This window comes from Nyctereutes procyonoides, unplaced genomic scaffold (genome assembly GCF_905146905.1).
Source record: "Nyctereutes procyonoides isolate TBG_1078 unplaced genomic scaffold, NYPRO_anot_genome, whole genome shotgun sequence".
NCBI classification, from domain to species: domain Eukaryota; kingdom Metazoa; phylum Chordata; class Mammalia; order Carnivora; family Canidae; genus Nyctereutes; species Nyctereutes procyonoides.
In genome coordinates, this window is record NW_026575020.1 from 14,532,040 (window position 1) to 14,555,421 (window position 23,382).

Genomic DNA, 23,382 nt, shown 5'->3' on the forward strand with positions numbered 1-23,382 from the left:
TACCAGTATCAGAGCCATTTTACTGAGCCCTATGTGACCTAGAGGTTGTCCAGGGCTGTGCCACATCCAACCCCCATGGCCTTACATGGCAGAGAGCAGTATGCCTGTCGAGTCTCTGGACACACTAGTTGCTCACAAGAGTTTTAAAGCCTGGGTTTAACCTCCATGCTCTCATCTCTGGGTTCTTTGCATCTCTGCCCGTTTCCTCTCCTGCTACCAGCCCACGCTTGGGAAATGTTACTGTGCTTTTCTATCAGTCTCAGAAGAAAATACTCTTTGCATTAAAGCAGTGTATTTCAGAGGGTGGTGAGACTTCATGAGACTCCCCTGACCCCTGAGGTGTTTGCTAAAAACACACACTCTCTGCCTCACTATTAAATCAGAATGTCGGGTGGCCTGGGTGGCTCAGCGGTTTGGCACCGCCTTCAGGCCAGGGCCTGATCCTGGAGACCTGGGATTGAGTCCCACGTCGGGCTCCCTGCATGGAGCCTCTCTTCTCCCTCTGCCTGTGTCTCTGCCTCTCTCTCTCTCTCTCTCTCTCTCTCTGTGTGTGTGTGTGTGTGTGTGTGTGTCTCTCATGAATAAATAAATAAAATCTTTAAAAATAAATAAATCAGAATCTCAAGGTGGGAGTGGGGTGCTGGCCTGGGAATCTGCTTTTTAACAAGCCCTCCAGGTCATTCTGATGCCCAATAAAGCATGAGGACCATGACTTCACAGGGTAATGCAATAAGAAGCCCTGGATTCTAGTTTTAGTGCTATCACTAACCAGCCCAGTGACCTTAGGCAAGTCATTTTACCTCCTGGACCTCCAGCTTCCCATCTAAGAAATGGGCAAGGAGGACTAAAATGATCTCCACGGCCATCTCCCCCCGACCTCCTCTGTGTCTGCCCTAAGTCCCCAGATGGTCCCCAGGAACTGAATTTTGCAGACCGTCCATCCCCTATAGCAGTATACACTGTAGGCGCACATTAAAAAGTCCCAGTCTGACTGATCTGCAAAAATATCTAATCTCTGACTCCAGCCCTAAACAAATCCACAACACTTCCCCCTCCCCGAGCATCACCTGCTTCATGCCAGCCCAAGACAAGCAGGATTCTGTAAACACTGGGTCTGCACACCTGGGCTTAGTGAACAGTCAGCAAACAAAAGCTCTGCCAAGTCACCCCACAAGCCCAAACTCGCACCCGTTCTCTCAAGGAGAAGCACCCAGCCTGGGATGTGGGGACCCTGCCCACCCTTCCTCCCATCACAGAATGGGCATGAGGGGCCAGGTCTGATAGAGGGTATGGCCAGAAACACCACACCCTCCAAGTGGGTTGCAAGGTTATCCAGAATTAAGGGCTGTGAGGCAACAGCATGGGAATCACCCAGCAACCGCTGGGACTTTGAAAAGCAGCTAGACATTCCTTAGTCCCTGGGGTTCCTTGATGATCCCAAGTTAACACACAGTGTATCCAGTGAGCGCTCAAGCATTGCTTGCTAGCGGTAAACATGGTTCATTTGTCCTTCAAGACTATGCATACTTAGCAGTGGAGCTGTGGAGATTCTCAGGCCCACAGCCCACAGACACAAGGTGGATTCAGATTCATGCTACCTTTGCAGACAGTGAGCCCACGTGTGCTTCCGCAAAATTAACGGAGGGGAAAGGACGGGCAGGAAGGGCAAGGATGGAAACCCAACCTCCACGGGGCGAGGCAGCCGGGAGTTACAGCCACGGTCTGCTGATCCTACTCATTTAGGGACACTGAAATAGATCATCTTCTCACTCTGAGCACGCCAACCAGCCCAAAGATGGTGCTTTACATATGTGCACAGCTCTTCACAGTTTACAATGCCGGGGGAGAGTGTGCAAGCCCTTCCCATTCAGCCAGGCTCCAGGCTGGGCACGTTCTCTGCATACCCTGCAGGGGGACTCCTCTGGCACTGTGTGAGGTGCTCTGCCTACAGGAATCCTCAAAACAGCCCCACAGGGTAGGAAGTAGATTCTTTTGTCGATGAAGAGACTGAGGCACAGAGGAATTAACTTGCCTGCGGTCTCACAGCCAGGAAGTGGCGAGTAGAGATCTTCCCCAAAGCCCACACTCCCAACCACCCACTTTCCGCACTGTCACTGCACTTACGGCGGGGGTGGGGGTGGGGGTGGTGGGGGTGTTGATCTCTGCCTGGGCAAAGAGAGAAACAGGCTCCAGAAGGGTTGGGCCATGGGGTCTGCCTGGCAATGGTCCCTCACCCCAGGTATCCCGCGGCGTGGAGCAGGCCCCGGAGCAGGGAAGTACAAAACAAGTGGGCACCGCTCCACGCAGAGCCAGGGCTGCCACTTGCCTCACTGCCATAGTGGCCCTGGGCCTAGAGGAGACAGTGCCAGGCTCCTTCTCCCATCCCCAACGGGACCTCCTTGTCCTCAACACTCAGCTGTAAGCCCCACGGGAGGAAATGGCTACACTTGAAAATCATTTACATGGCAGGGCTGAGCTTGGGGCTTTTGTTCTTGAGCAAAGACGGTAACATTTCACTTTCAGGAAGGAGCTGGGAGGGTGGGGCCGGCTCAGAGTTGCACAACCAAAAACACAGGCTCAGACACACACAAGTCCCACGTGGAAGTCTGCTTAGACAAGCCCCCTGCGGAAAGGCAGAAGCAAACCCATGGCAGGTCCACACGGAGAGAGGCTACAGGCCAAGCCATCCCCTCAGCTTCTTAAATCAGGGCCTTGTGGTCAGTCATCTCAGGAAGCCAAGTAAAGGGAGGCACTAGTGTGGCAGCAGAGGCAGGGTGGGAACTTAGGCCTCCAACCAACCTCACAGGGCCCCGGTCTGAGAGAGGGACGACTGGGCCACATCTGGCTGCAACAGGCAGCCCTGGGGAGACTACCTACCTGTGCCTACCCTTCCCAGAACGCAGCATCCCTCCTCCAACCACGCAGGTGCCCTGCACCCCGTGCTGTCCCCCAGATGCAAGGAAAGGACAGCAAACCGCCCTCACAGACACCCCGGCAGCATCAGGGTGCCCGCTCTTCTCTGAAGGAGTCACATCTTGGCTCCCAGCAGTGGTGGTAAGGGCTGCGAGGTGAATTAGTTAATTCTGCAGGGAGGGAGTTTGAAGTATAGGGAGGCCAGGAGGAGAAAAGGGAGAAAAGTCAGTCAACAGGGAAAAACCTGCTTTTAAAAAAGTAATATAGGGAGTCTGGGTGGCTCAGTGGTTGAGTGTCTGCCTTTGGCCCAGGTTGTGATCCTCCGCTCCTGGGATCAAATCCCATATTGGACTCCCTGCGGGAAGCCTGCTTCTCCCTCTGCGTATGTCTTTGCCTCTCTTTCTGTGTCTCTCATGAATAAATAAATACAATCTTAAAAAAAAAAAAAGTAATACAAGAATAAACCGGGTTTTGAGCAAGTCCCATAAGGCCTTGGAACCAGGGCTGTCCATAGATCCCCAGGAATGGGCCCCTGGTCCCCTCCCCACCTTGCAGGGGTCAATCGGAGGCTAAGGCTTTCACCTGCTCCCCTCCTGCACCTCATCAGAACTTCACCTCCAGGCTCTCAAGGAAACTGGTAGAAATGGGGTCTTTGTCCTTTGTCAATTACAAAGTAAACAGTTCTCTGGGAGTTCACCCTCCTTTGGGGGGGGTCCTCTCACACTCTCAGGCAAACCCCCTCCCATGCTCCCACCCTCCCTGAGCTCCACTGGAGGCAGCAGCAAGAAGTACAAGGGAATGGGCTGGTCTGGGGCCCGGCTGGCAAGGGCAGGCCACCCACTGGGTCCAGCTCACCCCCCTCAAAGACTCTCTGTTTGTAAAGGGCTTTCGGGGACAGGAAGCAATAAACAGAGTCAAGCGGCCAAGATGCAGGGGCTGATTATGCAGTTTATGGATTTTCCAGGCCGCTTTGTACTCTCCCACCAGCTGCCTGGGGCTCTGCAGAAAAAGGTGCTGGCAAAAGACGGGCTGGTCCTTAGCTTGAAAGGTGGATTTCTGCCAAACCTAAACTGGGTCTTTCCTGGGGGGGGGGGGTGTTAGGGCACTGCATGCTGGCCCACAAGCACCTTCTCGGTGCCCCAAAAAGAAACCCCACCCTGCCTGCCCCACACCACCAGAGCCCAGACTCTCTCTCTCCAGGCCACTGCTCACCTCTCCATCCAGCTCTAAGTTACTTGACTCCTGGGAATTCCCATAGGAAAGGGCGTGCCTGGCCTTGGCTGCCTCTTCCCGAAGGTGGGTGGCCCTCCTTCACAAAGCAGCTCACGGCTCAGCTTAGCTTGGCTGCCCTGGGAGTAGAGAGCAAGTTGGGAAAAGCTGAGCCTGGTAGGGAAGGTGGTCCTGGGCTGCAGGGCCTCCCCAGTATCAAGCTTGGCTCACATTTCCCCCCAATAGACTGCGACCCGGTGAGATGGGGGCCCACGTGTGCAAAGCAGTAAGTGCAGAGCAGTTCACAAGAGCAACACAGAGGGGAGAGCCCCCACTTGCCTCTTAGAACCCACTAGCCAATAAATATGTAGACCTTCTGGGGCTGAGATGGAATGACATGAGAAAGCCAAGTTAGCGGGCCATGTGCACATAGTGCTAGTTTTGCTGAGGGGTCTGAGTGTGTATGTGCATATCTGGACAGGCACAGGCAGATGTCTGAGCACATACACCAAATACTAAGTAGCAGTTACTTAGAGGTAGGGCTGCATGAGGGGTTCTGCTTCTGTTTACTTCATGCTGCTCTGCATCCTTTGAAGTTTTCCAATAAACATGCATTATCTCTGTAGTTTAAAATTAAGAATTAAAAAAAAAATAAGGATCCCTGGGTGGCGCAGCGGTTTGGCGCCTGCCTTTGGCCCAGGGCGCGATCCTGGAGACCCGGATCGAATCCCACATCGGGCTCCCGGTGCATGGAGCCTGCTTCTCCCTCTGCCTATGTCTCTGCCTCTCTCTCTCTCTGTGTGTGTGACTATCATAAATAAATAAAAATTAAAAAAAATTTTCAAAAAAAAAAATAAAATAAAATAAAAAATAAGGTGCACTGCTGGTGGGAACATAAAATGGTGCTCTGTGAGGGGGTGGGGCAGTTTAGTAGTTTCTTACAAAGTTAAACACAAATTGGGATGCCTGGGTGGCTCAGTGGTTTAGCGCCTGCCTTTGGTCCAGGGCCTGATCCTGGGGTCCTGGAATTGAGTCCCATGTCGGGCTCCCTTCAGGGAACCTGCTTTTCCCTCTGCCTGTGTCTCTGCCTCTCTCTCTCTCTCTCTGTCTCTCATGAATAAATAAATAAAATATTTTTAAAAATGTAGTGTACACATAGGGAAAAGTGGAGTTTTAGTCAGCCACCAAGGGGAATGCAACTCTGTCGTATGCTATGACAGGGATGCACCTTGACAACACGCTAAAAGCCAGACACAAAAGGACAAAGGCCATATGATTCCACTTCTATGACTTACCACCTAGAACCGACAAATTCTTAGAGACAGAAAATAGAATAGAGGTTACCAGAGGCTGATGGGATGGGGGGAGGAAGTCATTGTTTGATGAACACAGTTTCTGTTTGGGATGATGAACAAGTTCTGGAAATGGATGGTGGTGATTGATGATTATACAACAGTGTGAACAGACATAATGCCACTGAATTGCCCCTGAAAAATGGTTAAAATGGTAAATGTTGTGTTCTATACATTTTACTACAAGAAAAGAACTAAAGAAGCGCGTGGGGCTCAGTTGGAGGGTGGAGCATCTAACTCTTGATTTCCGAGAGGGTCATGACCCCAGGGTCAGGAGAGCAAGGCCCTTGGCCAGCGTGGGGCTCCGCACTGGGCGTGGAGCCTGCAAAGGCTTCTCTCTCCCTCTCCCTCTGCCCTCCCACCAGCTCTCTCTCTAAAGAAAAGAGAAAAAGAACTGAAAAGTTAAGTCAGGCACAAGGAGGCAGTGAGCGGTAGCACCAGCAGACAGAAGGGGGCGCTATTTGGGCTCGCCACACACAGGCAACCAGACTGCAGGAAATCCTGCCTGCACAGAGGGGCTCTGTCCCCATCTGCATGGAGCAGGCCAGGGGACAATGACACCCCTGTGATGAGGACTGTTCACGTGGCCTGCAAAGTCACACATGCCACGGGACAGCGGGGAGATGGCGGTGCAAGGATACTTTCCGGAATGTTCGGAAGAGGTGGGTTATGACACTCTAGGGAACAGCTACAGGAAAAGGTTAGTGGGCTGAAATACGAAGCCTGCATCTGAAAGCCTGGGATTGAAAGGGAGCAGGGAGGATAGAGGGCTTGCCAGTACTGCAGGGCAGAGGAAGAAAAGACAGAAGGAAAGCAGACACAGAGACTAAGAAGAGCTCTGTCCCGGGTGCTCTGGCAGGTGGAACCCACTCATTCATTCAGCAGACACTACAGGGCGCTCCCAGGCGCTAGACACGGGGAGAACGCAGGCAAGGGTGAGGTGATCAGAGCACCAACTCATCTGATAAACAACCGGTGCTGCTTTGGGGCCACTGCCCAGCTTGCTCAAGAATATATTCATATATAAAGCCAAGAAACCCTAAACTGCCCCAGCCTCCACCTTCTTTTTTTTTTTTAAGATTTTTTTTTTTTTTTTTTTTTTAATGATAGTCACAGAGAGAAAGAGAGAGACAGAGACACAGGCAGAGGGAGAAGCAGGCTCCATGCACCGGGAGCCCGATGTGGGATTCGATCCCGGGTCTCCAGGATTGCACCCTGGGCCAAAGGCAGGCGCCAAACCGCTGCACCACCCAGGGATCCCAGATTTTTTTTTTTTTAATTCATGAGAGATACAGAGAGAGAGAAGCAGAGACACAGGCAGAGTGAGAAGCAGGCTCCATGCAGGAGCCCGACGCGGGACTCGATCCTGGGACTCCAGGATCACGCCCTGGGCCAAAGACAGGCGCCAAACCACTGAGCCACCCAGGGATCCCCCAGCCTCCACCTTCATACAGAAAGTAAAAATGCTTCTTACTCAAGACCAAGATGTTCAGATAGGAAGTAAGATCAAAACTGCCAGAGTGTGGGCAGGTCACCCTGGTGACCTGGCCTCATTCACACCAGTGTGCCCAGCCTCGGGCTACACCAGGCATTGGCTGATACCGGCTTCTTCCCTCCTCACAGGGAGAAGCAGGGAGCAGAATGGGCTTTGAGGCCTGTAACGGCAGGATTCACACTTCCTAGGTGCAGGGTTTCCTGACATCCCACCCTGCATAGCTCCGATGGTGCAAGGAAGATGAAGAGAAGCCATGTGTGGGGACACATTTGTGGTCAGTGGCAGCTCTGCCTCACTTGAGATAAAAATATATAAACAGTAGACTTTGTTAGAAAAGGACATTGTATCCAGGGCCTTCCTGAAATGTGTAATGTGTGTCTGGGAGGGTGGGTGCGGAGGAAAGAGGGTGGCAGGCAGCTCTGATACATCTCAGCTTGGCCACTGTGGCCTTATCGGAGACACACTCCTTCTAGAACCATACTGTTCAATAATGTAGCCACTCATCACAGGTGACAATATAAATTTCTATTGTAATTAATTAAAATAAAATACAATTTAAAACTCAGTGCCTCAGTCATCCTACCTCATTTCACATGTTCAAGAGCCACCTCAGCTACTGGTTGTCACATTGAACAGGATATATTTTAGAACATTTCCAACATTGCAGGAAGTTCTAACAGACAGTGCTATTCTAGAACGAAAGGGGAGCCCCTCTGCCTTGACAGGGTGAAGCCCTGGAGTGCTTTATTACAATTATCCACGGAAGACCAAGGACTATGGGTCACTGATCCCCAACAGAGAAGCCCTTCCACATCCTTCTGGAAAGGGTGGGGAAGGGCAAAGGTCCCTTCTCCTGAGCAAGCAGAGCTGGGGTAAGCACCCCTCACTGGTGTCCTCTGCTCCTGCCAAGATTAAAGCCTTGGCCCGGTTCTGTGACACTTGCCAGTCCAGGCAGAGAGAAGCAGAAGTCCAGATAGAAGCCCAAGTCCTGGCTCCTCAGAGGGCCCAGGCCTCGGAAGGCCAGATACAGAAAAAGCCTTCCAATTTGTTTGCCAGGAGACAGGGTATTCTTAGCATCATCAAGGCTTATCCAGTGTCCCCTTCTCTAGGGATGCCCCATGGTGGCCCCAGCACCGCCTCCTTGGGCTTGTCCAGAGCAATGGGAAGGAGTCGGTGGAAAGGAGAAGCAGAGGCAGAGGGGCCGTGGGTGTGAGTGGGTCGGGAGTGTAAGGGCTTATATAGAAAAAAAAACAATATTTCAAGGAAACTGATGGATCAGGCTGAGGAAGGGGATTCTGACAAGTGAGTGATGTTGGGTGTTTGGGTCTGTGTCTTTGAACCAACCAGAGAGAACAAGACTGATCGAGGCACCCTGCCCCCCAGCCCTGCACACATGATGGCAGGACGTGACTGACACACTTTCACTCCTAACCTGATTGATCTACTTCAGAGTTTCCCCATTTCAGGCAAGGGCCACCCATCACTGTTCTCCCCAAACCACAGCTCAGCCTGGCCCTCAAAGTCAACCAGAACCAAGCCCACAAATCTGCAGTTGCAGCAAGTGGCCGACTGGAGGCTGGGGACAGGAGCCGGGCGAGCAGACAACGCATAGAGTGTGGGGACAATGGAGATCGAAGAGCGGAGGGTAACCTCTGAGCCTGGATTCTGTTCCTGGCTCTGCCACATGGACTCTTGGGCAAGATCTGCTTTTCCTTGATCTATCTAACTATCTATCTATCTATGAGAGAGAGAGAGAGAGGAGAGAGAGAGAGAGAGACGTGCAGAGACATAGGCAGAGGGAGAAGCATGCTCCATGCAGGGAGCCCGACGCAGGACTCCATCCTGGTTCTCCAGGATCACGCCCTGGGCGGAAGGTGGCACTAAACCGCTGAGCCATCCAAGCTGCCCTCCTTGAACCTTTTATTTTTTATTTTTAAAGATTTTATTTATCTATTCATGAGAGACACACACACAGAGAGAGAGAGAGAGAGAGAGAGGCAGAGACACAGGTAGAGGAGAAGCAGGCTCCATGTAGGGAGCCCAACGTGGGACTGGATCCCAGGACCCCGGGATCATGCCCTGGACCAAAGGCAAGCACTCAACTGCTGAGCCACCCAGGCATCCCTCTCCTTGAACCTTTTAACAAAATAATAAAACTGACTGGGGCACCTGGGTGCTCAGTCGGTTATAAGCGTCTGCCTTTGGCTCAGGTCATGATCCCAGGGTCCTGGTGTTATGCTCCCTGCTCCTCGGGAAGCCTGCTTCTCCCTCTGGCCCCTGCTCTCTCCTCTCTCTCTCTCTCACTATCACTCAAATAAATCTTCAAAAAATAAAAAATAAAACTGCTAAAGTAAACTGCTATAAACAACATAAGTAAGCTTAATTAATTATCCTAAGGCAACATCTTGCAAGCATCCGCATCAAGAAAGGAGACATTGCTGGCCACTCCACAACCCCTCCCCATGCCACACGCTGACTTCTGAAATCATCACTTCCTTGCCTTTCTTTGGTGTCCAAATGTACACCCATGGACACTGGACTTGAGTCTTCCCTGTCGTTTGTCCTCTAAGTCTGTCTTAATCTACGGCCTCCCCCATCATCTCTTTTTTTCCCCCTTATAATTTGTGAGTTGACGCACCCAGGCCATGTGACAGTTGTCTTCTCTACTGTCTGAAAGTCATGGACCAAGTTTCCTTTTCTCTCAGGGCCTCAGTGACTCCTTCCTTACCAGCACTGCCCTGGCCAACCTACTCACACTCCTAGGATGATAAAAAGAGACAGCCTGGAAGCACATCAGGAAATGCTTATGAGGTTTTGTTAAGCAAAGAATGCAGGACGCAAAAAAAAAAAAAAAAAAAAGAATGCAGGACGCAAACAGATGGTATGCTTTCGGGCCCCACCAAGAAAATGTGCATAGCAAAAAGGGCTGGCAGGTAGCACATCATCTGCAATAGTTGTCCTGGATGGTAGATTTCTGTGTCACTCCTTTCTTATATTTTTCCATGATCAGCACATAACAATGTGACAGGGCACAAGACATTTTTAAACATTTTAAAGAAAAGGATGTTCTTAAAGTGGGGCACGAGATCAAAGGTGTCACCAGGGCTGTCCTCTCTCCCTTCACAAGACCACTTAGCTTTGCTCTCTGTTCCCAGAGCTACCGCCAATCCAGCCAAGATCCATAAACCTCAAACTCATCCTGTGCCTGCTTCTCTGATGCCTCCTGGCCGCCCTTCCTGTCCCCCTCTGGTCTTCTCTCTGTGCCTCTAGCAGAAGAACTCATCTGAAATATGCCGGGTCACTTCCCGGGTCCTCTGGCCCCTCTCCTGTAAAGATCACTCCTTCCTTTGTCAGCGGCAGCGTGAGTGCTCACCACATTCAGTAAGCATCGGGGTCGCTGGCAGGGCTTGTCGTCCACACACCCAGTCCCCAAAGCTCCTGTCCCCCTAGGTCTGGGGTTGGGCCCAAGAACTTGTAGTGCTCAGGTGATGCTGGTGCCATTGGTTCTGAAACTACACTTTAGAATACCGACTTGTCCCTCTCCTCTGTCCTCCTGAACAAGCCCTGTCCAGCTTTCAAGAGCTAGTTCAGGTTCCCCTTTCCCTGAGGCATTCTCTTCTAGCCAGTACTGGCTTTCCTCTGTTCTTCTTCTTTTTTTTTTTTTTTTTCCTCTGTTCTTGAAGCTAATGTCCTTAGCACTGAACATGGTTCCTGGTGGCCTGGAAAAGTGGCCTTGAGGATGGGCAATGTGGCACTCAACCATTCATTGCCTTCATATCAGCTCTTACAGGCACAGCCTGGAGGAGCACTTCTCCAGCAGCCCTACATTATCCAGGAGATGCTCTGACTGTCCTGGGTAAATTGAATCTTTTCTTCCACACACAGACTTCTAATTATTCACTCATTCATTCACTGTGAGTCAAAAACCAAACCAAACCAAACCAAAAAAACCTTAGTGAGCACCTACTGCATGTCCAGACGCATAACATGAAAATCTTTTCTTCGTGGAAACCAAGAATTACAATAGCATTGTTACCACAGAAGCCTGCAGAAAGGGCTCCTTCCAAAGGCAGCCAAACGGCCCACCCCTGCAGCCCTGGAGACCGCTACCCACGCACAGCCGTGGCCCGAGCGGCAGGTGTTGGTGCCCACCAGCAAGCACGCATGGTGGTGGTCACACCCACGTGTAGCCATGGTGGAGGTTTGGTCGCCAGTTGCAGGCTTCGTCTTTCCTCCGCTAAGCCACCCAGTACTCGGAAACAAGATTTATGGACAGATATTGTCAGGAGAACAGATGCCTAAGTAAGCAGGCCGAACAAATGGAAACAATGGTGGTGAGACAGGGAAGCAGAAGGGACTCCATTTTCGAAAGGCCCCATTTACTCACTCTCTCTCTCTCTCTCTCTCTCTCTCTCTTTTTTAAAGAGATTTTAATTATTTATCTGAGAGAGAGAGAGAGCATGAGCAGGAGGCGGGACAGAGGGAGAGGGAGAGGCAGGCTCTCTGGTGAGCACAGAGATGCTGTACTCAATCCCAGGACCCTGAGATCATGACCTGAGCTGAAATCAAGAGTTGGACCCTTACCTAACTGAGCCACCCAGGTGCCCGTCATACTCTCTATTTCACCTAGCATCTGGGTAAACCGAAGAAACTACTTTCCCACTCCAAGGGGGAAGCAAGGGAGTGATTCACTTCTAAGTCTCATCACACCCCCCTAAACACCGAATAACATCTAAGAAGAACCAGATCCCAAACACGTCCCAAACATTAGGTTCAAACAAACTGCCCCACGCTGGCATCAAAACCTCCACTTGCTGTGATTTATAGAGATTCCTGAAGGAACACATACCCTGGACCCCTTTCCTGTATGAACCCCTAACTCCAGCGACAAGATGTAGTCTCCTTTCCTTTCTGAGTCTTTCAGACACTCCATCTGCTACGCCCTATCACTTACGCTATTCAGTAAACTCTGCTTTCATTACCTCCTGGTTTGCATTTGATTTCTATCCTGCACAAAGCCAAGGACTCTCTTGAGGGTCTTCCCATGGGGCCCCCTCTGGGGGTCAATTGTGATTGTGCAGGCCTGGAACCACTGGAGGGAGACAAGAAGGTACCACCTCCTAATAAAAAGGTAGCAAATGTCTAAAAGATCCTTGTCCCATTTCTGCAAACATCTGGGGCTCTGGACATTTCGGCCTTCTGCCCCAGAAGACATTCTGAGCAGGCTGGAGACACCACAGATTCTCTAAGGCACATGTTGGGCTTCTCTGTGACCTGGGACAACTTTTACTCTTCATGCCCTTATTTCACTATCTAGTGATATCTTTTAAAAAATAGTAAAGCTCAAAACAAGATGATAGAGATCCCCATTGGAAGAATAAAAGGAGAGGTTTAAAAACAAGCAATGTGGGCGGCAGGGTGGCTCAGTTGGTTAAATGTCCAACTTTTTTTTTTAAGACTCTATTTATTTATTTGACGAGGTGGGGGGTGGGGGGAGCACAAGCAGGGGGAACAGCAGAGGGAGAGGGAGAAACAGGCTCCCTGCTGAGCAGTGAGCCCTATGATCCCAAGGCCCTGGGGATCATGACCTGAGCTGAAGGCAGACACTCAACCAACTGAGCCACCCAGGCCCCAAGCATCCGAATCTTGATCAAGACTCAGGTCTTGATCTTAACATCATGAGTTCGGGCCCCACACTGGGCTCCATGCCCAGCGCGGAACCTACTTAAAAACAAACAAACAAACAAACAAACAGGCAACAATAATGCCATCTGTAAACATAAAAGAAAGTAACCACAAGGAGACCAGGTAGGGAAAAATCCATTAGTGCCTCAGTGGCGGAAATGCTATAAGCATTCAGGCCCCTGGAGCAGGGATCCTCAGGTGTAGGGATGCAGCAGAATCTCTGCGGAGCTTCTGAAAGACAAAGGTGCAGGGCCCCTACTGAATCAGAGTCCCTCAAGGAACATGCAATTCCCATTCCCTACCCCACCCCCTCCACAGCAAGTCAGAGAGGCTCAGGGTATTCTGGGGGCTTCTAGTCTTGAGACACCAGCCCAGAGGTGAGTAGGAAATTAGTGGAGGGAGGGACAGTGGTCATGGGGAAAACACCAAGGGAACCTAGAGACCAGCTGGAAAGGAGGAATAATATCAACACTGAGGTAGGTGTCTTTTGTCTCCTGCTCACCCACCCCTAACACTCAGAGATCTGATTCTGGAGAAGAGATAACATCCTCCCTGTTCGGGCCAGGCTGGCCAGTCCTCCAGGGACCTGCTGCTTTTAGCCAATGCACATCTGAGTCCTGGGCCATGCCCTCCTCTGACCACCACGGATCCTGGCACACTTCCCTGTACTCTTAATGCCTTGGCCCCAACAGCCTCACACTGACCAACTATGACTCTTTAATTTCAGGATTCAGATTGCAGTCCTCCTCCTCCAAGAAGCCTTCCCAGAGGCATTTTTTGACACACACCCCCACACCTCCTTGGCCTGTTAGAGTCTTGTTGCACCATCAACGTGGCAGCACAGGTCACATATCACAATGACCAGTGTACGGTGGGTGGCCCGGACACACGGTGGTCACCCGCAGGGCAAGGATTTGTTTTGGTCTCATTCAGCTCTTTGAGCCCCACACCCAGGTCAGGACCCAGCATAAAACAAGCCAGCAATACAGATATTTATGACGATCCGGACAAGGGGGGGGGGAATTTTACTACAAACAGCTCCACTAGGCAAATTTTTCAAAACTCTGGAGAAATCACAGCAAATATTTTTCCTATGTGCCACAGAGAAGGCTGAGATTAGGCAGACAGGGAGGCCACAGTGGCAGAGCTGGGCAAGCAAGTACCCACCCAGGCAGCCTGGCTCCAGAGTCCTTGTCCTCCACCAGTGGGCTATGGTTGATGTAATCCATGCAAAGGGGGAAAGATTAACACTTGGGAAAAAAAAAAAAAAACTAGCTCCCTCTGAAGCCCTCGCTCCCTGCGGTTCAGGGGTCCCAGTAGATACAAGCTTCACTCTTTGGACAAAGCTTGGATCCAGGTTGCTGTCCATGGGAGCAGGAGCAATTTGTCCCTGCTGCAGGCCCCTCACAGTCAGGGACCAGGGACACTGCTGCAACCATCTAGGGGAGCCCAGGAATCAGCAGTCCCACCCAGTCCATGTCTCCTGGCCCAATGGCTTGGGAGCAGCAGTGGGGTGGCCTGGACCTGCCCCATCTGGCCTGTCTGGTCCCAGGAACAAGAAGAGGATGTCCCACCAGCCCAGGGGCTTTACACAAGAGATGCTGTGAAGAAAAGCAGTATTTTCGAGTGGCATCATGGTGGCTGGGAAACAAAATGTAGTCTGGGTCAACTGGGGCGACTGAGAATGAGCCATATGACAGTACATGGTGGGGTGTATCTCTAGAACCTTCATTTGATTTTCACAATGACCCAGTGAGACAGCTACTATTCCCCCTGTCTTACCAACAGAAAACTCAGACCTTGTTCTGCTGGAAGGAGAGAAAGCAAGAAGACAACCATCAAAAACAGGAGTGTGTGTGGCCAAAGCTGAGCAGAGACTGAAGAGTCTTTGAGTAAAGCATTCAGGATACTTGCTCTTGGTTCTCTGTCTTTCTTAAAGTCCAGAGAAAATGTAATGGGAATTAAGTTCGAGTCCAGAAGAACCTTACAGACTATAAGGAGGCATGTGAGAGTTCACTTCTCAGGAGAGAAACCCAGAAGTTCCAGCTCCATCATATACCCATCCTATAGGCAGGAGACTGGACAACTTGACCTTTACCACCATGAGTGTATCACCCAACACTCTCAGAAGTCTCCTCAGGCAAGTCGCTGAGGGTCCCCGTCTGGAGGGAGGCTTTGGGACAACGCAAATCTGAGGTTAAATGCATCTTCTGCTGCAGGGGTAGAGAGTTCAGATATTAAAATGAAGTTTAGGGCAGCCTGGGTGGCTCAGCAGTTTAGCACTGCCTTCAGCCCAGGGCCTGATCGAGCCCCGCATCGGGCTCCCTGCATGGAGCCTGCTTCTCCCTCTGCCTGTGTCTCTGCCTCTCTCTCTGTGTCTCTCATGAATAAATAAAATAAATAAAATCTTTAAAAAATAAAATGAAGTTTACAGTTTGCTGATTTAATTGATGAGGTTTAAGTGACTGCCTTCAAGGTAGCACGAGTGCAGAACTGCTAAAAGCCTACTGGGTCGCCTGTCGGATGATGGGAATGACGGAGTTTGGCAAAGCCCAGGCAACCGAGGTGACCACAGGAGCGGCGGCAGGCAGCCGGCCCAGGCCCCCAGGCTGAGCACTGCCGCTTGGCCGCCGCCTCTGGAAGCCCCAGCCCACGTGGGCCCACTTCGCCCCCTCACCAATGAACTTCTTTGAGGGAGGACTGCAGGACTCCAGCAGATCTATTATTGTCCCAGGCTGCTCAGACCAACACTTGTGCTTGGCCTGGAACAGAAGGGGGCACCTGTGGCGGGGCTGGTACAGAAGCAAGATGCTCAGTCTAAAGAGAGGTTTCTGATTCTCAAGTGTCATCTCAAACCAGGCAACTCACTGGTTTGAATCAAACACAGGGTTTACTAGTCACCATAGAACAGCTTGTGACAGTAACTTAGCAGAATTTACCCAAATATGGGGTTTCCTTAAGGTTAAAGAAGTCACATTATGGAAAAGGTTTAAAGCCCTCTGGAGAAACCAAGACCCAGAAAGGTCAAAATCCTGCCCCCCCACAAGGTCCTGACAAAGGGTCAGTGCTGATGCCAGTGTTCCCACCCAGCCCCCCGCCCCCGGTGGCCAGCAGTTGCCTCTGAAAACACCGAGGGCCCAGGAGGGCTGAGTGGCTACAAACCACTGCACACCCGCCTCTATCTGACGGCCCCACGATGCACACGTTGCCACCACAAAGGGGACGGTGGGGATACAGGCCAGGCACCAAGCCTTGGAGTCCCAGCCTGGAGGAGTGACAGTGGCTCCCTGCCCCAGGCTCTCCAAGCCACGAAAGGCCTCCTGTCAATCCCTGTGCTGCCCCCACCTCTCCCTTTGATGCTAAATTGGGGAGGGAGGATAGCAAAGAAAAATCCCCACTAGGCATCGATTTGCCCCGAGCAAAGGCAACACAAAGGCTGCACCTGTTTCCATGGAGACAGGACTGACAAAGCAAAGGAACAAAACAGAGGGAGAAACACAAACCCGTCACCACCTTCCGGGCCAGCGTGATCGATGTTGGCGGGCTGGAGCCCTGACAGGAAGGATTAACGGTAATCAGAAGATCTAGAAGCCATACCCTGAGCCCCCTCAGTTGGTAGAGAGGGAGGCGAGAAGCCCCCCCTCCCCCAGGCCTACCAACTAGCCTGGCTCCACTCTTGAGAAAGCTCCTGAACAAAAAAATCCTGGACAGAAATCCAAAGTGAGCAATTATTCACTCTACAAAAGGATTCTCTGCTTGACAAAGGGATTCCTTGAAACAGCAAAACCCCATGGCAGATTGGAGCGTCTTTTTTGTTTCATTATTTACTTCGCTGAGGCTTAGGACGAGGACAAGGGAGTAGTTTCCAGTTGGAAGCTTGTAAGAAAATATGACAAAATAAATTCCCAAGGGGAAGGGATGGAAGGGTGAGGACAAGACTCTATAAAACAGCTGCTGGGAGAGGCCCACGGAAATTGAGGCAGGGCAGCTTTAAGACAGAAAGGTGAGTTGGTTGAGCATCTGGGGCCCCGGCCACCACAGAAGGGTACAGGAACTCACCGAGGGAGAGGCCGACAGGTCTGGCAAGGTGGACTCTGGTAAACAGGGCACTCCTGAAGCTACTAGCTGAGGGAAGATGTGGGGAGCATGAGGGGGAGGCCTCATTCCCCCAGGACAACAAGAAGGCCAGAGGCTGGAATGCTCTCAGGTGGGGGCCAGAGGAAGATGCCAAAAGTAGGCTCAGCAGGTGGCAGGGGCTCGAGGCAGTACTAAGAGCCTGGGGCTTGCTCTCATCATTTGTCAGGTGGCATGTAGTAAGTAAGCACTCCTTCACACATGTTGCTGTCCTGGGAAGGAGACAATGCCACACGCCAGCACGGCTCTGCCCTTGGACAGTCTCTACCAGGACTTCATTCCACTCAGCTTTTCCCTGACCAGAATTCCTACAGAGAACAAAAAACAAGCATCACCACAACAATAATATTTACTGAGCATGCTGCGTGGGCCAGACACTATATAGTCATTGTTTCCTTTACCCTCTCAACCAGCCCGTGAGGGAGACACTAGCCTCATCCCTGCTTCCTGATGGGGAGACAGGCACAGAGAGGCAAGTAACTGGCCCAAGGTCACGTGACTAGTGAATGACAAAGCCAGGTCTGCCCAACTTCAAAGCCTGTGAAAACTAGGCTAAGTGCAGGCCCCATCAGCCCATTTAGCAGACCTGCTGGGGCAGGGGATGGGCTTCGAAAACCAGCTCTTCTCACCCACCCAAGGCTTTTTTTTTTTTTGTCTTGTGATGCCTCCCCGGGGAAGGCCAGTGGCTTTCTTGGTGGGGTACATGGATTGTTCTGTGGCCGTGGACTTACTGTCCTTTTCTGGGCCTCTGTTTACATATAACAAGGAGACATCATTAGAGTGTGAGCTCCTGTCACCTCAATGGGAAAAGAGGAGCTGGGAAGAGACATTCGACATGCATCCAAGGTGTCACCGGAGGAAGACTCAATCCCAGCTCCAGCAAAAGATTCCCAAAGGCCCCTAAGCTCTGGAGTAAGTAATAAAATGCTCACAGAGCAAACCGCCCCCCCCCCCCCCCGCCCCGCAGCATCTCCAGGGGGCACATGGTTCAGTGTCCTTCCCACCAGCACTCATCTGGGGAATGCGGGGACTTCCAGGGGGTGCTCAGACACAGCTGGCTTTCAGGGAATCAATTTGCCAAACCTCCACTTCCACAGGGAGTCCTTTCTCAAACTGCCATGCTGGCAACCATCTGGGTCTGTAGTTCTTACACAATGGCCCCTCCTAACCATTTCCCCAAAGAGAGCCCCCACTCTGCCCCCAGCCGTCCTAACTGGACCCTGGTGCTCTCCCTGAGGTGTGAAAGCTCACCAGACAAAGGGGCCACTGGAGAATGCAGCATTCCTGCAGGAGGCCCCAGAAGATGGACATGGAGAGAAGGGGGCTGGCCTTATTTTGCCAAGGCCTTATCAGTCTTAGCTACCCATCTGTTTGTTTTAGGGTTAGAATCAGGAAGCAAGGAAGCTGACACAGGGGCACCTGTTTAACACATTTATTCAAATCTCAAAACAGAATCTGACTTTTTCTGACACAAAGTATGATTTGCCTGACGCCTCCAAGGACGAGGTCCAGCTTTGCTGATTAGGAATCACAACAGACATTTTCCTAATGGCATGGGCCAAGTTTGCTGGTTTAAGGCTTTGACAAAAAAAATATATATATATATACAGATACACACACACACACACACACACACACACACATATATATATATATATATAAATTTTTTAAGATTTTTATTTATTTATTCATGAGAGACACAGAGAGGGAGAGGCAGAGACACAGGCAGAGGGAGAAGCAGGCTCCATGAAGGGAGCCCGACCCGGGACTCAATCCCGGGACTCCAGGATCACGCCCTGGGCCAAAGGCAGGCGCTAAACCGCTAAGCCACCCAGGGATCCCCATATATATATATTTTAAAGATTTTATTTATTTATTTGACAGAGAGAGAACATAAGCAGGGGGAGCGGCAGGCAGAGGGAGAGGGAGAAGCAGGCTCTCTGCTGAGCAGGGAGCCTGATGTGGCGCTTGATCCTGGGACTCTGGGATTGACCCGAGCCTTGAAAGGCAAACAACCAACTGAGCCACCCAGGCGCCCCAACAAAAATATATCTGAAGTGAGTATATGACATACAGTCAGCCTGAAAATACACTCTACTAAAAGTATGATAAAAGCTTTCATTTTCTTTTTAAAGATTTAATTTACAGAGTGAGCACAAGTAGGGGGAGGGACAGAGGGCTGAGTGTGGAGTCCCACATGGGGCTCGATCCCACAACCCCCAAGATCACCATCTCAGCCAAAACCAAGAGTTGGACACTCAACTGACTGCCACCCAGGTGCCCCAAAGTTGTGATAAAAGTTTTTAGGAGCACCTGGGTGACTCAGTCGGTTAAGCATCTGCCTCCGGCTCAGGTAATGATCCCAAGATCCTGGGATCCAGCCCCACATGGGGCTCCCTGCTCAGCGGGGAGTCTGCTTTTCCCTCTCCCTCTGCCTGCTGTTCCCCCTGCTTGTGCTCTCTCTGTCAAATAAATAAATAAAACCTTTTTTTTAAGTTTCGTTTATGTGAATTTAAAAGTGTGTAAGAAGATACAGTTTTTCAAAATTCTTTTGACAGATGTAAGAGCAAAAAAAGTTTAAAGACTGTCACTTTACTTCCCTGGAACCAGGCTCAGAGGCTCTTGCTTCCATGCCACCAACAGAAGTCAGCTGGAGTGTATACAGCCAGCACCAGACCTGGGTGTAACTTTGTATTTGCTACTTCTTAGCTGTGTGGATCTAGTTAAGGCACCCAGACTCCCTGAGCCTGTTTCCTCATAAGTGAATGGAAATAACAGCATAGAAGGCATATTAAAAAATCCTGATGATGGGGACGCTTGGATGGCTCAGTGGTTGAGCATCTGCCTTTGGCTCAGAGCGTGATCCTGGAGTCCGGGGATCGAGTCCCACATCGGGCTCCCTGCTTGGAGCCTGCTTCTCTCTCTGCCTGTGTCTCTGTCTCTGTCTCTCTCTGTGTGTATGTGTGTCTCTAATAAATAAATAAAATCTTAAAAAAAATTCTGATGATGATGGAACTGAATGAATAACGGAAATGTATATCAGCATATACAGCCCCAAACAGTAGCCAACCAGCAAGCATTTCCTGTTTGGCTTGAACGGCTTTATGGTATTTGTCTCCAGATCCTACTAATAACTTATACTTATTGAGTGCTCACTACGTGCCAGGCTTCATGGGCCCCAGACCATTTTGTTTTCACAACGGTCCTGTAGATAAGGTGTCCTTTTTATTCCCCATTTACAAGCACAGAAAGCTTACACCTTGCCCAGCTCCATCAGCTAGCAATTAAAGGCCCAACAAGTGTGTTTGATTCCAGAGATGGTGCTCTAAACCCTCCCTATTCAAAGTGTGGCCTGCGACTGGAAGAATCTGTACTGACTGGGACCTTATTAGACATGCAGGACCCTCAGACCTATACGAAACCTACTGAATCAGAATCTGCAATTCAGAAAAATCTATAGGTGATTGAGTCATACACACATCCAAGTTGGAGAATCATTGCTGTAAACCACCAGTCCATTTCCCATCCTAATTTATCATCCTGGCTTTATCTTGCTGAAGGTAATATTAGAATGTTTGCTTAACTCAGTCGGTTAAGTGTCAGAGTCTTGGTTTCAGCTCAGGTTGTTGATCTCAGGGTCCTGAGATTGAGCCCCATGTTGGGCTCTATTCTCAGCAGGGAGTCTGCTTGAGATTCTTTCTCCCCCTCTCTCCTCCCCTCCTGCTCGTGCTCACTCTCTCTCTCTCTCTCTCTCCCTCTCTCTCAAAAGTAATACATAAAATTTTAATAAAATAAAATAAAACACAAGCACAGGGGCGCCTGTGTGGCTGAATCAGCTAAGCATCTGACTCTTGATCTCAGCCTAAGTCTCGCTCTCACAGTTGTGAGATCAAGCTCCATGTTGTACTCCATCCTAGGCATGGAGCCTACTTAAAAAATAAATAAAATAAAAATAAATAAAACATAAGCACAGATGACTGAAATTGACTATTTTATGAGCTACATCTATGCAAGGCTATTGACAGCTTCCAGCTCCACACTCTGGAAGGCCCAAGGAGGGAGTCATCAGAGAAGCATTGGTGGGACACAAGGAATGCTGTACTGGGGAGTGTGAAGACCTGGATTCGAGGCCAGGCTCTACTCCACTTTGCCATGGGACCTCAAGGCTCTCACTTAGCATCTGTGCGCCTCTGTGTCTTCTGCTATATAATGCAAGACACCCCCTCCCCCGCCCCACCACACGTCTCGCCCCATAGTGCTGGTGTAGGAGCAGCAATGCAGTGACATGCATAACGGCCCCTGAAACTGCAAGGTGCCATATAATGCAAGGGAGTTTTCTTGAAAAGAAAAGCGATGAAAAAAAAAAATCCGTGAAACATCCACCCGCACTCCTCTCATCCCCTCAATGCAGCTATTCTATGACTTTATAAGGAAGATGCACACAGTAACCTGGATTTAGATTCCGTGGGAGCCTCAGGCTGATTTTCAAACCCTTATTCGAACTTAGAAGTCAGGTTTGGACATGGTTCAAAACCTGAAAGAAAGGGCTATTTCTCAATGTCTGGCCCATTTTCTTTGTGCTTCTCGCCTGGTTTCTTTACAGCCTCGCAAATCCTGGGGAGGCTCTGCTACAGGGCTGTGTGTGCTGGCTGGCTGCTATGCTCTTTGACTCCCCATGGCAACCAACCCCGCGCAGTGGCCTCCCCGCCATTCCCTGAGCAAATGACCTGCGGTCTGCAGTTTGGCTTGTTTCTGGCCACTGCCTCAGTTTCCCCCACTGTTATCTTAGATTTGCAGAACTGGAAAGAGCAGCCTGAGTTCTGCCCTCGCTCATCTGGGGGAGTGTGGGGTTTGGGTACAGGGGCATAAAGTGACTTGCTCAAACCCACAGGCTAGCTTCAAATAGATAAAGCCAGGCTGGGGCTCTCCAACCTTTGAAAATTCCTTAAGGCTTCTCTATCATTCGTTTGCAACTCGTCTGTCACTCTCTTGCCCTGTCCCTTCATTCTTGGGGAGGCATGAATCTGAGGACTAAAAGCCGCTGTGCTTTTCCTCAAACTAAATGATCCTAAAACCACAGGGTCTGAAAGTATCATTGACACTGAGCCAGAAAAAAAAAAATCCCCTGCCAGATTTTCCAAGGAGAACGAGATCCATCTAAACCATTATGAGCTTCAGTTACAGCGATGGCAAAAGAAGCCTCTGGGCAGGCACTTCCAGCCCACTATTTCTGTGGCCTTAAGTGCCTTGCTTCACCTCTGTGAGCCTCAGTTTTTTCAAGTATGAGACAGTGAGAGAGCTACCACCTTCAGGTTTAAACGGAGATTCTAGGCAAAGATAAAGACCTTCTTCATACAGGATTCTAGATAAGGATGATGACCCTTATGCAGAGTAGAAGCTCAGTAAGCAGCAACTATGACCATCATGATCATCATCCTTTTGGATGTAGATCTTGACACGGGTTCAAATTTTTTTTTTTAAGATCTTATTTATTTATTCATGAGAGATGCAGAGAGAGAGAGAGAGGCAGAATAGACAGGGGAAGAAGCAGGCTCCCTACGGAGGAGCTCGATGCAGGACTCGATCCCAGGACCCCGGGATCATGACCTGAGCCAAAGGCAGATATTCAAGGCACATAGGTGCCCCAACACGGGTCCAAATTAATTCTCCACTCCAGCTGCACACTATCACCTAGGAAATTTTTTCCTTTTTAAATAATAGTGCCCAAATCTTACCTACAGTGATTCTGATTCAGTGGTCTGGGGTAGGACCTAGGGACGCAGTACATTTTTTTACAGCTGATTCTAATTGCACCTGATTGAGAACTGATCTAAATCAGTGGCCCCTGGACATTTAATATGCACATAAATCTCCTAGGGATCTTGCTAAACTCCAACTCCTGACTCAACAGGTTTGGTTTGAGGCCTGAGGGTCTGCATTTCTAACTAGCTCCCAGGTGATGCCGATGCCACCAATCCATGGCCTCCAGAGGAATGGCATCCAAAACTCCAAAACTTAAGGCCTTGGGAAGATGGCTGGAAAGTTTCTAAGATTCTTCTCTGGACAGACTCAAGGGCCAGCTCTGTCTAGCCAGGCTAGAATTCACTGCCTCCTGGAAGCAGTCAACTCTGTGACCTCACACTGGGGCACCAGGACCCAGAACCAAAGCCTGTCCCCAGATGACTCTCTCTTTGGCTTCCTGTTGGCTTTTTTAGGTTCTAGCAAGAGCCTGCAGACAAGTGTGGCCACAAAGACATACTTGCAAATTAATCATGATGCCACACCCTGCATTCTCACAGAGTTGCCTTCTCTAGACCAGCCAAGGGAAAAGCCGAAAAGAAAGGGCCCTAGTTACTTTCACTTGGATAAGCAAGGCGTAGGAGAACAGGGCCTGACTTGGCAGGATGTCCCAGCCAGGAGCTGAAAACAATGTCAACTCTGGTCTGCCATACTTCTCTGATCGGCCAAACAGGAACACTTCCTGCCTAGAGCTGCCCAGGTAATCGCACAGTTGAATAGACTCCGGTAAAACCTGAGCACGTAGGAGGTGAGCAAGTCCCTCTCTGGTTTTGAGGTCGGTGCATTCTGTTGCTC

At 50.3% G+C, this 23,382-nt stretch overlaps 1 protein-coding gene across 3 annotated transcripts in view; it reads right to left on the minus strand.

Moving 5' to 3' along the window:
- CUEDC1 (CUE domain containing 1) overlaps nt 1-23,382 on the minus strand; it is an 82,037-nt gene that overhangs the window by 33,580 nt on the left and 25,075 nt on the right. Inside the window, exon 2 of one of the 3 annotated variants that reach the window (XM_055324699.1) lies at nt 4,126-4,262. The exons of the other annotated variants lie outside the window; for them this stretch is intronic. The gene's annotated coding sequence lies outside the window, so the exon portion shown is untranslated. The remainder of the gene's footprint in view (nt 1-4,125; nt 4,263-23,382) is intronic. 3 annotated transcript variants of the gene reach the window in all.